A 16,050-nucleotide genomic window follows, 5' to 3' on the forward strand; every position below is an offset into this window, starting at 1 on the left:
GAAATGTGGTTATTTATGTACTAGTCATAGTTTATTCTTTCTATTATATATCAAAATACATTGACAGCTCTTAAAAGTTTTAAATATCCCTCTGTGTGCCTCTGAAATCATCTTATGTACCCATCCTTTGAAACAGTATTCTAGTTTGGAAGAGATGACCATTAAGCTTCCTTACAGCCACAAGATTTCACAGTTTTTTAAAATTTACATTATATATGTACTCCTATTTGTACATTTTATGTATTCATATTTTCATATTTATGAGCATAATTATGTATGGCATATGTGATATTGGTGATTAATATTTAGGTCTGAGCATGGTTGCCACTGTAACAGTGTTGGTAATAAAAATATATCTATTTCCTCTCATATAAACTGGTATAAAACTAGCTTGGCAACACTTCACTGCTTTATAAATTAAGCCCAGTGGGTATTGCTGCTTTAAGCAATGTCTTCACGGGGTAAGATATATTGTAGTCAAAGTTTGTTAACCCTTAAGAAAATAAATTTACTCACCAATAGTTTCAACTGTTTTTTTTTTTTTTTTTTTTTTGGTTGTAGGGTCTTTGAAGATCGGCTGCTTCCCATCTTCCAGCCTTATCTCTCTCTCTCACTTCTACTTGATATTACAGATATGCGTGTTTGCTCTGAATTTTCTAAACCTTCACTTGGTTTTAATTCTCATTATCTTTCCATTTGGCTGAAAATATCCCATGCACTCATATGCACAATTCCCACTCGTTCCACAGTGGGATACCTCTCCAACTATCTTCTAAGCAGCCAAGCTATGTGTTGTACCAAAGGTACTAAATGTAGGAAACAATGCACTAAATGTCACTAGGTATTTCCAAATCTCTGTCTGCTTTCCCTTTTGTAACAAGTAACCCACTTGTAATTGTTCAATGTCTATTTCACTGGATGTTTTATTGACCATATTTTGGTTTACATTCGGTGACCTTAACGTATGTACAGATTTTTATACCATCATCACAATCAAGATAACAAAAGTCCTTGCTGTCCAAAGTACTTCTTGCTATTTCTAGAGAATCCTGCAACTACTGATTTCTTCTTCAGAGCTACCATTTCTATTTGAGAATGATGTATGAATGGAGTCAGTCCACTATATACATTTTTGAAACAGGCTTCTTTCACTTAGGATAGTGCTTTTGAGATTCATCTGTGTCATTGCATGTATTGAGAGGTCATTCCATTTTTATTGCTCAGTATTATTGTGTAAAATGGTTGTAGCACAATTTGTTCTTTCACCTATGGAAGGACAGTAGGGTTGTTTTTCAGTTTTAGTAGTGACTAATAGCGTTGTTGTTGCTTTCCCTACTGTCAATACCCAGGAGTGTGATTACTGGGTCATACGGTAGACACATGTTTAACTCTCTAAGAGACTGCCAAATGGTTTTCCAGGGTGGGCTTGCTGTGTTGCCCTCCTACCAGTCCAGCGTAAGAGTTCCTCTCAACTCTTTGGTAGTCTTGCTGTCTTCAACATTAGCCATTCCAGCAGGTACACAGTGGTGTGTCACTGTGGCTTAATTTTGCATTTTCCTCACAACTGAGGGTGTCACATATCTTTTTATGTGTTTAGTTGCCATATATATATCCTATTTGATAAAGTCCCTCCCTCCCTTTTTTTTAAAAACTGGGTTGTTTCTGTTCTTACTCTTTAGTCTTGAGAGTTCTTTAAATTATTTGAATATAAATTCTTTGCGGGATATATGCTATACAAATAGTTTTCCCACTCTGTGGCTTCATATTTTCATTTTCTTAGGAAACGTCTATGTCAAAGCAAAACTTTGGAGCATTTAAATAAACTTTTTACTGTAGAATAGTTTTAGATTTCAAAAAAATTTACGAATATATTAGGGAGAATCCATATATATCTGGCCTATAGTTTTCTCTGCCATTAACAGCTTATGCTAATATAGTACATTTGTCAAAATTAATGAACCAATATTGATACTTTCTTAACTAAAGCACATACTTTATTCAGGTATTATTAGCTTTTCCTTTTTTTTCCTTCTTCTTTTGCTCTTCTAAAATCTCATCGAAGACACCACCTTATATTTAGCTGTCTTCTTAGGCTCTCTTGGTTCATAGTTTCTTAGAATCTCATTGATTTTGATATCCATAACAGTTTTGAAGAGTACTGGTCACATATCTCATAGAATACCCTTCAGTTGGGATTCTTCTGAACTTTTATCATGATTACACTAAGATTATTGGTTTTGAGTAGGAAAACTAGAGGTAAAGTATCATTCCCATCATATCACAAGAGCACACATTATCAACTTGAGTTATTTTCATATTAACATGGACCAACTAGCTGAGATATTGTTTATCTGGTTCCTCTTATGTAAAGTTATTCTTTTACCTTCTTTACTACTGTACCTTTGGGAAAATGTCACTATATGCAGTCCACATTCAAGGAGTGGGTAGTTTCATCCGACCTCATTGAGGCCAAAATATCTACATATATTATTTGGAAGTCTTCTGCATGGAATATTTGTCTATTCTCCTTTATGCTTGTATTTATCTGTATAATTATCTATCAGTATAGACTGCTAGATATTTATTTTACACCTAGAGCTTTAAACCAACACTTTATTTATTTTCTAAGTCAAATTGTTCACTTTGGCCAATGGGTGCTCTTTAATTTGGCTCCTATGTCCTTTTAACACATACCCATCATTTGGGGATTTAGCAATGTTTATAAAATAAAAAAGTTCTGCCTCACTATGTTCTTTCAGGTTCTTTTTTCCCCTTTCCCTAATTATAATACAGTGGTCAGTGTGTGCCAAGGATAGTGGCCATTTGCATCTATTTACTCAAATTTTTATTCCATTTCATAGATGAGGACACATAATAAAGTAAGGCAGAGAAAGAACAGTGTGCCCAAATGCATTTCAAAAGGTTAGCAGGTGATTGCATTGATAGTAGTAGTGAAGTAATGGCTAGGATGAAAAGTAAGGGAGGATGGATTTTGACGTGGTGCACGAGAAGTGACTAATATGTTCTTGCTGACCAACATCGTATATTCATTTCCTATACTTGTTTAGACCCCATATTCTTCTCTCCATTCTCATTAACATGATTTAATCCTCTATTGTTTCTCTCTTGAATTCTGGAAGAGCCTATAACTGGTATTTCTACTTTTAGTCTCATCATTCTTTTTTTTTTTTTTTTAAGATTTTGTTTATTTATTCATGAGAGACACAGAGAGAGAGAGGCAGAGACACAGACAGAGGGAGAAGCAGGCTCCATGCAGGGAGTCCGACGTGGGATTTGATCCTGGGTCTCCAGGATCAGGCCCTGGGCCGAAGGCAGCATCAAACCTCTGAGTCACCCGGGCTGTCCTAGTCTCATCATTCTTAAGTCCCTTCTCTATCAGAGAATATTCCAAAGGCACATTTAATTCTGAGAGGCATTTGGGTATTATGTAATATTATAGACTTTGGAAAAAGGTTGGTATTGGTTTAAATTCATCTAGTCCCTCTTGAGGAAATTATTAATCTTCTCTGAGCTTTCCCTTCCTTAGGTGGACATATTGGCTAAGCATAGGGTCACTGCAAATATTATAAAAATACCTAGTATCAATGTTATTACTGACTGCCTTCTGTGGGACAAACATGGTTTAATATATGTTTTGTGGATTCAGATTGCCTACGTGAATGGTAATCAAGAAACTATCATAATCCTATCCTCGATTTTATATTCAGACATTCAGACCTATCTTTAGGTCTATCACATTCTTTGTCTTCTGTGATTCCCTCCCTCTCTGTTACACACACACACACACACACACACACACACACACACACAGAAATGGATACACAATGGCACACACAGAGTTAAGACAATATATATTTTTATCCCAAAAAATTCGGCAGGCTGTATTATTGTTCTTTTCATACATGCTCATTCCTTTGTCTGAAGAGTCTCATGACCCTTTCAAGGCTGAACAGTGCCTAGTATTTATTTAATATTCCTATATGAAATGTTTCTCCCTCCATAGAATCTTTTCTAACCTTCACTCAAATACTGTGTTCCCATATTCTATTATCAGAGCATATGTCACTCTGTATTACGTTCTTTCATATGTCAGATTGCCCTTTAGGCGATAAGCCTCTTGAAGTCAAAGACTATATTTTTCATATATGCTCCTCTATAGTTAAGATACCCTATTGAAACCTACAATTATTATTTGTATTTGAGAATTTTAAAAATCAAACTGTATAATGCATTATGCAAATGCATTGTACATAAACAATTACAGAAAATGTAGCATGTTTTCACTAATTTTTCAAAAAAATAACAATAAATGAACTGATGTAAATGTTCATCCTCTAAATATTTCAGAAAAATATTTTAATCTGAATTTATAAAATCATATTACCAAAAAACCCACTTTTTTCCCATTTGGTAAGATAGCAGCCAAAAAATGCTTTCCTATGTCCAACTTCTCACCTGTTTTCCTATTTAGAAACCTAGAATTCTATACAGATTTTAGAATAAATCAGGAATTCTACAAAATTTCAGTTATTCATATTTTAAATACTAATCAAACCAATGGTTATATAAATTCAGCTTAAATTTGAGTACCTTATGGTTCATGAAGGGATATGAGAAGAATACAAAGTCCATTTTTTACTCAACCTAAAGTTCATTTGACTGAAATAACTTGATTTCATGTCTTCATTTTAAGAATTTGTGTCAGAAAGAATATGTGTATGCATGCACACATATCTCTTTGGTTAATTTCATTGTTACTTTGACTACTTTTGGTTTGATATTCAGTAGGTAGCCTTATCTGAACAAATTAATGCTAATTTCTACAGAAAGGATGATAGAATTCAAAGGGTGAGTGACCTGTTATGAACTTTTTCATAATTATTTATACATTGAATTCATAAAAAGTGAAACCAACCTGGGAGATATTAGTCTTTATAATACAATTAAAATCACCATTTAAAAAAAGCTTCAGATTTGTCTGAGGAATGCAACAAATATTAGGATAAAATATTATTAGAGAAGCTAACAGGGGATCATGTTAATAAATATGCTAATTATATTCCAATGACTTTAGAAAAAAAAAGTACCCTTGGTACTGGAATTCAAAATAAGGAATTAATTTAAAAGTATGCCATAACTAATACAAATATGTACCATCACTAACTGCCTAGACTTATGGTAAAATTCTCTATGGAACAGGGAATAAGGGTTCAAATCATTTAAACAAACCTCAATTTGTAGTGAACTAAATCTTCAATACTAAATGAGAGGAAAATATATATTTTTTGTAATGAACATATATTCAACTATGAGACCTTTCCTAAAGGGACTATTGCCTCCCTCTCACTTTAATACATCATTAAGCCTAAACCTCTCATTTCTGGTTAGTGTAAAGATCTGATCCCAGAATGAAATAGAAGAATTAATCACTATTTCAAATCCAGTTTGGAACTTACCCAATTTGACATGTTTATGTTATTTCATTTTTTTCTTTTGTTTCCCCAGAAGAGTCAAGATTGTATATGAAAAATATATGAAACTATGTTCCCAAGTTGAAATAGGGAGTTAATTTTGTAGTTTAAATGATAGAAATGACTTCCAAATTAGTGAAACTGTATTATGAAATAAATTTCACTAAAAATTTATTTAATAATCTTGTCTCTTTAATTAGTTATATAGAGTACATAGTTAATATATGTGGTATTTATATTTTCAGATAAATTTCATTTTAATATTTTGACAACATATTAGAAAATTTGTCATTAATAAAATGAATGAACAAATTATTGCAACTTGTTCAACAATTTTATTTAAAAGAAACTTCTCAATCTAGGTAAATTATTCCATAATAATAGTAGTTGGCCTTATTGAACTCTCTCTTCACTGAGTGATTAATGTTTCTTTGAAAATCTGGAACAAGTAATTATATAAAACCAGTACAACTTTTGCTTGTCAATAATGTTTTATTTTGGAATTTTTTACTATTATATAAAATTTATTCCCCACAATAAAAAGTAAAAATAACTGATATTAAAAAAATTCTTAATTTAAAATTAGGATATACTTGTAGTATAACATCTAATTCTTATTCATAATGAGTAGTTAGTAATGCACAAATTATAATCTACATATAAATTTTATTTATTCCACATACCAGTTTCCAAGCTGGCAGAGTAAGGTGGATTTGTGTCAGAACTGCAAGAGTGTGAATTGGGATGACTTTTGAGACATTTATAGGTTTGTTTGAGAATTAAAAAAAAAATCAAACTGCATCATACATTATGTAAATGCATTGCACATAAGCATTTACAGAAAAACTAGCATGCTTTCACTAATTTTTCAAAATATAAGGAAAAAATGGGAATGTATTGGATGTGAGACATGATACGTGAACATAGTTTTTCAAAATAGTTGGCTAAAAATATCAAATTTATACTTGGAATTATTCAAGAAAATATGATATTCAATAAAATCTCACCAATATGTATAGAAGTCCTATTTGGTTAAAAGTGCTCAAAGGGGGCCACCTAGATGGCTCAGTCGGTTAAGTGTCTGCTTTCAGCTCAGGTCATGATCTGAGAACCCCTCATCAGGCTCTCTGCTCTCCTGCTTCTCCCTCTGCCTCTCACTCTGCTCTCGCTTTCTCGTTCTCTCTCTCTCTCTCTCAAATAAATAAAATCCTTAAAAGAAATAGTGCTCAAAAGATTACTGGAAAAAAAAATACTTGCTTTGAATACACACACACACACACACACACACACAGAAGCATTTAACACACTCTCCTTTACATGATCCAATAATATTCTATTTTTTTATTGTCCTAGTTGTAATGATTCCAAGTCTCCTAGTCTCCTAAATATTTCTGTCCTGTGTGGAGTTTACTTCTAATAACAAGATGAAGAATTTCAGATGTGATTACATTGTTGAAGTAGTCATGATAATTTTTGATTCACAGAGAGGGAATTGAAATTTCTGGCCAGTCTATCAAATGACTCTTTCCTCCTCTATCTTTGCTGCTGTCAGGATCCCATGATTTTTCTGCTAGGAGTCAGCTCCCCACACAAGATACTGCTAAATGGAAGAAGCATCTCTATAGATCCTGACTAACGAAAAAAGAGTCACACTCGCTGAGATCTTATCCACTAACAGAAACCATTATTCTTGCTAATTCTTAGGTACGTGCAATTCTTAAGTAACATTTCAAGCTTCTGGGGTCGGAGAAAGACTTTTCCCAGTGTTCCTGTCACAGTAAGTGTTCCATATTGAAGCTAGCTGACATTACAGTTCTCTTTCTATAAAGCTCTTTAGGTTTGCCTCCATGAGAGCCCATCATTCTTACCCAAATAATGTCTTTGATGCTGAGTGAGGAACCTTGAATGCTGGAGTGAGGCCTACCAAACTGTTGAGCTCATGTCACTCTTAATAAAACTTTTCACTTGGGGCCTTTCAGATTCCCTTCTTTGAAGTGGCCTCACTCAGAGTCACCTCAGACATCAGGTATTTTAAATACTTTTAATTCACAGTAAAAAAGAAAAAAAAAAGGTAGGAGTACCAATATTTTTTTGACAGAGTAAGGCTCACTCCACTTCCTTCTACTTCCTGAACATAAAATCCTGCCTTCATACTTTGGGCAATAGTTCACAAATATACAACCAAAAGTAGAAATAAGGGCCACATTAGAGATTCCTGTATGAGTAGTTCTCAGGAACTTTAAGCTAAAAATAGAAATGGGTGGTCATTTTCCCCTATGATCATTTGCTTGGAATTGAAGAAACAAATGATCATAGGTGAAAAAAAAAAAAAGAGAGAGGAAAACCAAGAAACAAACTCTTAACTATAGAGAACAAACAGATGATTATCAGAGGAGAGGTGGGCGGGGGTATGGGGTAAATAGGTGATGGGAATCAAGAAGTGCACTTGCTACAATGAGCATCTGATATTGTATGCAAATGTTGAATCACTATACTGTACACCTGAAACTAATATCACACTGTATATTAACTCACTTTAATTTGAAAAAAAAAAGGTGGTCATTTTTGATGTTGTTTTCTTGACAATTAGTGTAATAATCATAATGAGAAATAAATAAAAAGTTCTATCTCACAAAGGGCCCTGTTTTGTGTAGCAAAATATAATAAGTGATCAGTGTGTGCTAGTGACAGTGGTCAGTCGCATACCTTTCCTTCTTAGACTCCATTTTATAAGGGCAGAGATGTAACAAAGTAGGAAAAGGAAAACAAACAAACCAAACAATCAAATTTGAAAAATCGGTAGAGGAGCTAACTAAACATTTCTCCAAAGAAGAAGTACCAATGGCCAGTGGGTAAAAGGTCCTCAACATGACTAATCATCAGAAAAATGCAAATCAAAACCACATCAGAGTATCATCTCATACCTGTTAGGATGGTGCTCATCAAGAAGACAAGAGAGACGTGTTGGTGAGGAAGTAGATGAATGAGAGCCCTTGTGGATTATTGGTGGAAATGTAAATTGGTGTAGCCACTATGGAAACAGTATGGAGATTCCTCAAAAAATAAAAATATAACTGCCCTATGATCCAACCACCCCACTTCTGGATATCTATTTGAAAGATATATAGGAAATATATTAGAGAGAGATCTGCATTCTCGTATTCATTTCAGCATTTTCACAATAGCCAAAATATGGAAACCTAGGTATCCATCAAGGATGAATGGATTAAAAAAATTGTTGCATATATATATACACACATATATACACACACACTATATTCACATACACACACACATGGAATATGATTCAGCCACTAGAAAGAAGGAATTCTGCCATTTGCAACAACAACCCAAATGAATCTGGGGGGCATTGTGCCAAATGAAATAAACCAGTCAAGAGAAAAGCAAACACTGCATGGTATCATTTATGTGTGGAGTCTTAAAAAAAAAAAAAAGTCAAACTCATAGAAACAGAGTGGAAAAGTGGTTGCCAGGGGCTGGGGGTGAGGAATTGGCAAAAATTGGGGGGTTGGTAAAAGGCAAAAAAACAAACTATACCATTCATTAATCAAACATTAATTTTTTAAAAAAGGAAATGTATATCATTTTACTTTTTCTAAATCATACTAAGTTCATCATATTGATTATATATATTCACTTTGTGGCATGGTCAATATATCGCCAAATTGACTTTTGAAATCATTTAACATGGGACGCCTGGGTGGCTCAGTGGTTGAGCCTCTGCCTTTGGCTCAGGGCATGACCCCAGGGTCCCAGAACTGAGTCCCAATCGGGCTTCCCATAGAGAGCCTACTTCTCCCTCTGCCTGTGTCTCTGCCTCTCTGTCTCTGTCTCTCATGAATAAATAAATAAAATATTTAGAAAAATAAAATAATTTAGCAGAAGGGTGCCTGGGGTGGCTCAGTTGGTTAAGACCTGTCATCTCAGCTCGGGTCTTGATCTCAGGGCCATGGGTTCAAGCCCCTTGTTGAGCTCCATGCTAGGCATGGTATCTACTAAAACAAAACAAAACAAAACAAAACACAACAAAACAAAACAAAAAACAAAAGACCAAAAAAAGCACTTAACAACTTAACAGAAAAGAGAGTAATCATGATTCCATACAATCACATTGAAGATACATAGAACAGGTTGGAGGTTGAATTCATTTTATTTAATAGATCATTTAAATCTATTGTAGAAATGTTGATGTTATTTTCCTAGTGTCTAGACTAAGGGGTGGAAGAGCCTAAAGGATACTTTTGAAAATAGAATCAGATTACATTTCACAACATCAGACAAGAGGAGCTAGATCTGAGAATTTGTTTCTTGCTCTGGCATTTAAACCCAGCTGTGGCCTTTGAAAATGCTAAAATGTCTAAGTGTTATGTTGACTCAGTTGCTTTGCTGGACTCTGTTGCTTAAAGGGAATAGAAGTCTTAATGGGAAGCTACCAAAGTCATAATTCATATCTCGCTTTTATCAGCAGACTGTCAAGGTAGGAAGCACAGGCTTGAAAAATAAGTGTGTCGTGTCATCATCATAAAAGAAAGTTTTAGTTGCTGAACCTGAGGCTTTTGCACCCCACACATTCTATCAAGCGGTTCTGGTGGCCTTTTGATCTGTCACAACTAATAGCAACTTTTCTTAAAGTGGCCCCAACTGTATTGAGGAAATTGTGTACAAGGACCACTCTTGCCAACAGGGTTTGTGTTTCCCTCTAACATCAACGTGAAGGAAAGTCAGCCGTGGTGGGAGCTGGCTACGTCGGAGACACCCCGGGTTGCTGATGAAAAAGCATGTTGTAGGCTTCAGCCTGGGAAAGTCAGGTAACAAAATTATGATCACCCTTTTACAGAGAACTCAGGAAAGCAGAGCGTACCCGTCTATACCAATATGATGCTTTATTTTACTAGAGCAGCTTTCAACCAGGGTTCTTTGAAAACACTTACTGGACAATATGTCAAGAGGCTCTCATTTCTCCTGTAGCTAAGCAGTAAGTTAAACACTACATGATGTTCATTAACTCTTTCAAAACAGGGGTGAAAACCCTTTCCGGTGTAGATGGCTCTCTCAAGGAGATAAATAAGGGAGAGTTTGGAAGAAGGTGGTCTGCCTTTGTTTTCATTTCTTTGACTTCTACTCTAATGGAAGAAGAGAAGAATTGTCCATGTGAATCCCTGTGTGACATTTTTTTTCGATGTCGTAGAGTCTTGGTACTGGATTTGTTAATGCAGAGAAAACATACTGGGATGGGTTAGAAGGACTCTGGGGAAAAAAATTCTTATATCATGTACAGTACTCTTTAAGCATTCTGTAATTATCTTTTATTGAATTATCCCTCATAAACATACATGAATATAGGATTTATGCCGGTGAGAAGAATGGGGCTCCCTGCTCAATTCTCAGGGTTTTGTACTGGGCCAAGTGCATTGTAGGAACTTAGATAAGATTTATTAAATGTTTGAAAAAATAACCTGTGGTATTTTGGGTATGTTTTACCTGATTTTTGTCTTTAAATATTTTTATAGTTTCTATTTTATGTCATTTAGCTCAAACTCATGAATTAGCCTCACTTCCCAGAAGCTATTTTTTTTTTTTTTTTACTTTCATTGCAGGAGAAACCCAAAGAATCAGTTATTCTATCTATAAATCAGGTAGTATCTTTCTCTTAACAAAGCAAAACGTTAAGATATCTGTGGACCATTTTCTTGGAAAGACTGAGTAGAGGCTTTATTTAGTACAATCTCAAGTTCCTTACCAATCTAGATAATCATCCTCTATGTACCTGAGTAATCTACCAATTTTATGAATGTATTTAAAGCAATCGTCTCATGCATATCTTTGACTCTTTCTTAACTAAGTTGTAGACATCTGAAGGGATACTGAGTGTATCTTCACTTGCCAGATTATATCTTCTTAATTTACTTTGTAAATCAATAATATTAATTATATCGGGTGGATTTATCCTTGTCACTTTGTTTCTTTCTTCAAATCAATTAATCTTTGTTGTTATCATTCCTACATTCAGTAAGAGAAAGATACTTGTCTGTGGCACTTATGCTCTCAGTTTAAATAAAATAATTTTACTTGATATCCACCCAGTATCTGATCTTCGAGGCCTTTAAAATGACGTCATTCTTTTGACAACTAAATTTACTTTGTAGAGTCTCATTTCAAATAGTCAACATAGAGTGACTTTATATCAGTATTATTGCTTTTCATGCTTCAGGTTATAAATCATTTCTTTATAGCATATGACCATGGAATTTATTTTAAACTTATTGATGACAGTATAGTAAGCCTTAAAGTTAAGTGTGTTAAGTGTGTAGAATGAAATCATTTGAGATTAGAGTTTTTCTGGGTGACACCTTCCTTAACTGTTCTGACTTGCGCTTGTTAAAGGGATATAGACTCAGCAATAATGAAGAAACCTTGCTACTAATTCATAATATTCATTGTAGGTGACATTGACCTGTCAAAACAGAATCAACACTTATATTTATCATTATTACAGGATACAATTCAAGTATATCTAAACTCATTTAAAGAAAAAAATATGATTTTGTTGGGCTGTATTATGAATCTCCTGAAGTCTCAAAAGAAGACAATATAGAGTATGATTTTCTTCCATCTTAACTCCAGGGGCAGTGGTAGGTTTGCCTGACACATTCTGTAGACTGAAAGGAAAAGTTTATCTTTGTCATTACTCTTCTAGCTATTAACTGAATACATGCAAAATGCTATATTAAATATTAACTTGTTTTCAGTGAAGGTTCTCATTCTAAGATTTGAATTATCTGCAGGACAATGAAAATTGAAACAAATTAAGCAGAAAATTAATTCAAAATTAGTAAATTAATGGGCTGCTATTATTTTTTTTTATAAATTGAACTCTGACTTGAATTATAAACCTAAAAATGGTGGAGGGAGAACAAAAAAGGTGGTATTGAGTCAGAAGTCTAAAAATGTTTTTTTAAATGAAATAGTCTTCTGACAATTTTCAATTTTCTTTCTTTCTTTCTTTCTTTCTTTCTTTCTTTCTTTCTTTCTTTCTTTCTTTCTTTCTTTTTTTTCTTTTTTTGGTTTGGTTTATGAGTGTAGCACATGATATCAGTGTTCCACCTGTATGTTTTCAGGGCTCTTTACCATTTTCACGCTGTGCTTTCACTTCTAACAGCCAACACCTGCAAGAAGAGCCCTAGATAACTGGGATTGACATCTCCCTGGGAGAAGCCCAAGCAAATGGCTCCTGGTGTCGAGGCATCACTACTCCAGCTTCTTGCCCCTGGTCCAGGCTGCTCTGAGGTATGACCGTCTCCAGAATCTTCCATAGCGTTGAGCCTAACTTGTCCCCCATGGGGTTTTGTTTGATGTTGAATGTTTGCATGGCTTCCTCCTCTTCCCTGTTTCTCTCCCCACTCTCTTGCTGTTTAGTCCTGGTAGCATTTCCTAGCAAATCATTTTCACATGTAACCTCATCTGAGGGCCTGCTTCTAGGGAGTCGCTCCTAGGACAGTGTGGTAGTCATTAATGCCGTTTATTAATTTTTCGACTCTCTGCCTTCTGGGCACAAGCTGGTGTCGCTTTTCCTGGCCTCCTGTGGTTCGTTGATGGGCCAGTGATTAGCTCTGATAGAGGTTATGTGTGCTGCTTCTGGGCTGCGCACCAAACGACCAGGATGAAACCCTTAGAGCTCTCTTCTTTCTGTTCTGGTAACCAAGAATGTTCTAGATGGTGGCTGCTCCATCCGCCTGGGACCTGGAGTCAGTGTGACAAAGTGGATCAGAGCCCCATCTCTGGCTCAGTAATCAGAGTGAGAAATAAACTTCATTGTGTTAAGCCACGGAGGGTTGGGGTGGTGGTGGTGTTTGCTATACTGTAATATAATCTAGCATATCCTGACAAAGCTACAGGATGAAAAAAGAGAAGAACCAAGGAGATGACTAAGATCCCTGACTTGGGCTTTCAGATGAAAGGCGCTAACAGTCTTTGGGTTTGGGGAAAGCAAGGAGGAAGGGCTGGGGTTTACTTATGTGTTTTTTTTTTTTATTGAGGTATAATTGACATATTAGTTTCAGGTGTACAACACGATGCACTCTGTATCTATTATAAAATTATCACCATCACAAGTCTAGTTAACATCTGTCGCCATACACAGTTACAATTTTCTTTTTCTGTGATGAGAACTTCTAAGATCTACCCTCTTAGCAACTTCAAATATTCAATACAATGTTACCAACTATAGTCACCATGCTATACATCTCATTCCCATGACTATTTTTTTTCTTTCACATAAACTATCTTGGTTATTATAGTTGGAAAACTTACTATAGTGATCTATAATTCGTCTTAGTATAAATTACAATTTTTAACAGTGATATATGCTTTCTTCATCCTACTTATAATGGAAGTTAATATGACTGAAATGATTTTTAATTTCTAAAATCTAAAGCTGATATTTAAAATAATCCTAAGTCACTTATATGTTTCAAACTTTCTTTGTTTCCACATTTCTATTTGTAATTCAATTTATAAAAACCTATCTTTCCCCTACAAAAAAAAAGGCATTCTGTATGTTTGTCAGAGTGTTCTGTGCTTATATTCTTGATTTTTATGTCAGAACTCTGGGTATGACATAATTTATGCCATGGTAATGCAAAAATGATGTCTTGCACAGATCTGTCCAAATGGGATCTGGTTTTCCTACGCAGCTTTTATGTCTGCATGAGGCTTTGAGTATGTTTGCTTATGTTTGTAAAAGAGCAGGAGTGGGAAAGAGTGAATGAGAGTTGATGCAGATGTTTATACCCAAGATTTTCATAAGTACTAAGAAATGTTTTAAGTCCAGGAAACAGTATGATGGGCCCATTCTTCGCTTAAATGTCTGTTCTGGGGATATAAAAAAGTCCAATAGTTCCATAAGTCAGGTGAATGCCAAACCTCCTGATTGTACATTGGAAGTGATCTAGTACCCAAGGGAGAAAGAAAATCCACACAAATTAGTTTCTTAGAATATTATTGTTCCTTAGAAATCACTTGCGGATGCACAGCACAAGCCAATGCTCTAAAAAGCTCCATTGCTTATTTCATTTGCTTTGCTTATCAGAGGCATAGCAAGCCATATATTCAGAGGAAAGATATATAAGTTCTGTCGGATATGCAAGCCAAACACAATGGTTCTATCAGGCAAAGGAGGAAATGCAACTCCCAAAAGTCTTACTATTTTGATTCTCTGAAGAATTGTTGAAAGTGTTTCAACATTCAACATTCTGTATCCAGAATGGTTCAAAATAATATTTGAGTTTTCTGGGTTCTGATCTTTCAAACGCCAAGGTGTTATCAGAGGCCTTTGATCTTAGCTCTTCGTAGAATTACTGCAAAAAGAGTTTGTTTTCAACTTCACTCTTAAGTGAAGGTAATTTCATTTCCATTAAGCCCTCAGTGTTTGTCAATTTGAGACACCAGTGCAAATTTAATTAAATAATCTTAAATACATGTACTTAAAAGTCACATGAAGAAATTAAGGTCCAGCTGTTCACCTGCAACTGTTTAATTTATGCTGGATTCTATTTAATTGAAAGTCAGTAACCTGGAAAGGAAAAGCATATTCACTTGAGATTGTATTAGAAACTGTAGAGCATGATCAATTGCATGATTCACAAGTGTGTCTGTTTACTACTTCGTTTCTGTTTAAAGTAACACTTTTTGTTTTCTTCAAATATGTGTGACAAATGCATGTGATATTTTAAAGTAATATTAAATTACCAATATTTTAAATCATATTTGAAAACAAATGTAAATTCAAGCTACCAAAAGCTAGTCTTATTAATCCACGCATATTTCAGTTTTCTTTTAGTTACATTTTATGGTCATGTGTATAAAAATATTTTTAAAACCTTTGTTCAGTTTATAAAGACTTTATTTATTTGAGAGAGAGAGAATGCACCAGTTGGGGGAGGTACCGAGGGGTAAGCAAACTCCCCACTGAGCACAGAGCCTGGTGCACGGCTCCATCCCAGGACCCTGAGATCATGACCTGGGCTGGTCAGGTGCTTAACTGACTGAGCCACCCAGACACCCCAAAAACTATGTTCATTTTAATGTCATATTAAAGAGATAACTAAAGTTATGCCTAAAGCATGAAGTCCCTTACTTATACCCACATCAGTATCGTTTTTACATAAGCCTGTGTTTTGTGATCATTCTGTAATACTTTAGCTCATTTTGTATCTCCATCAGCTCTGCATATACTTGTGCTCAACGGAAAACAAAAATCAAAATATTTTCACTTGTTACAATTTTGGAAATCATTTAACTGTAAAGGAGATTTATTCAACTGGGAAGGGGATTCTTGCAGAACTTAATTGTGAGGAGACTGGAGCCTGAACACTAGCCCCATATTTACTGTGTGAATTTGGATAAGTTACTTAACTTCTCTGTGTCTCAATTTCTCTACTGTAAAAATGACCTAGCAGCTAGAATGTATTATTATTTCCTTTTATTTGAGATGATATTCTGTGATAATGCAGGAGAAATACAGCAGAAAATACTTAAA

This window comes from Vulpes lagopus, chromosome 4 (assembly GCF_018345385.1).
Source record: "Vulpes lagopus strain Blue_001 chromosome 4, ASM1834538v1, whole genome shotgun sequence".
Lineage (NCBI taxonomy): Eukaryota > Metazoa > Chordata > Mammalia > Carnivora > Canidae > Vulpes > Vulpes lagopus.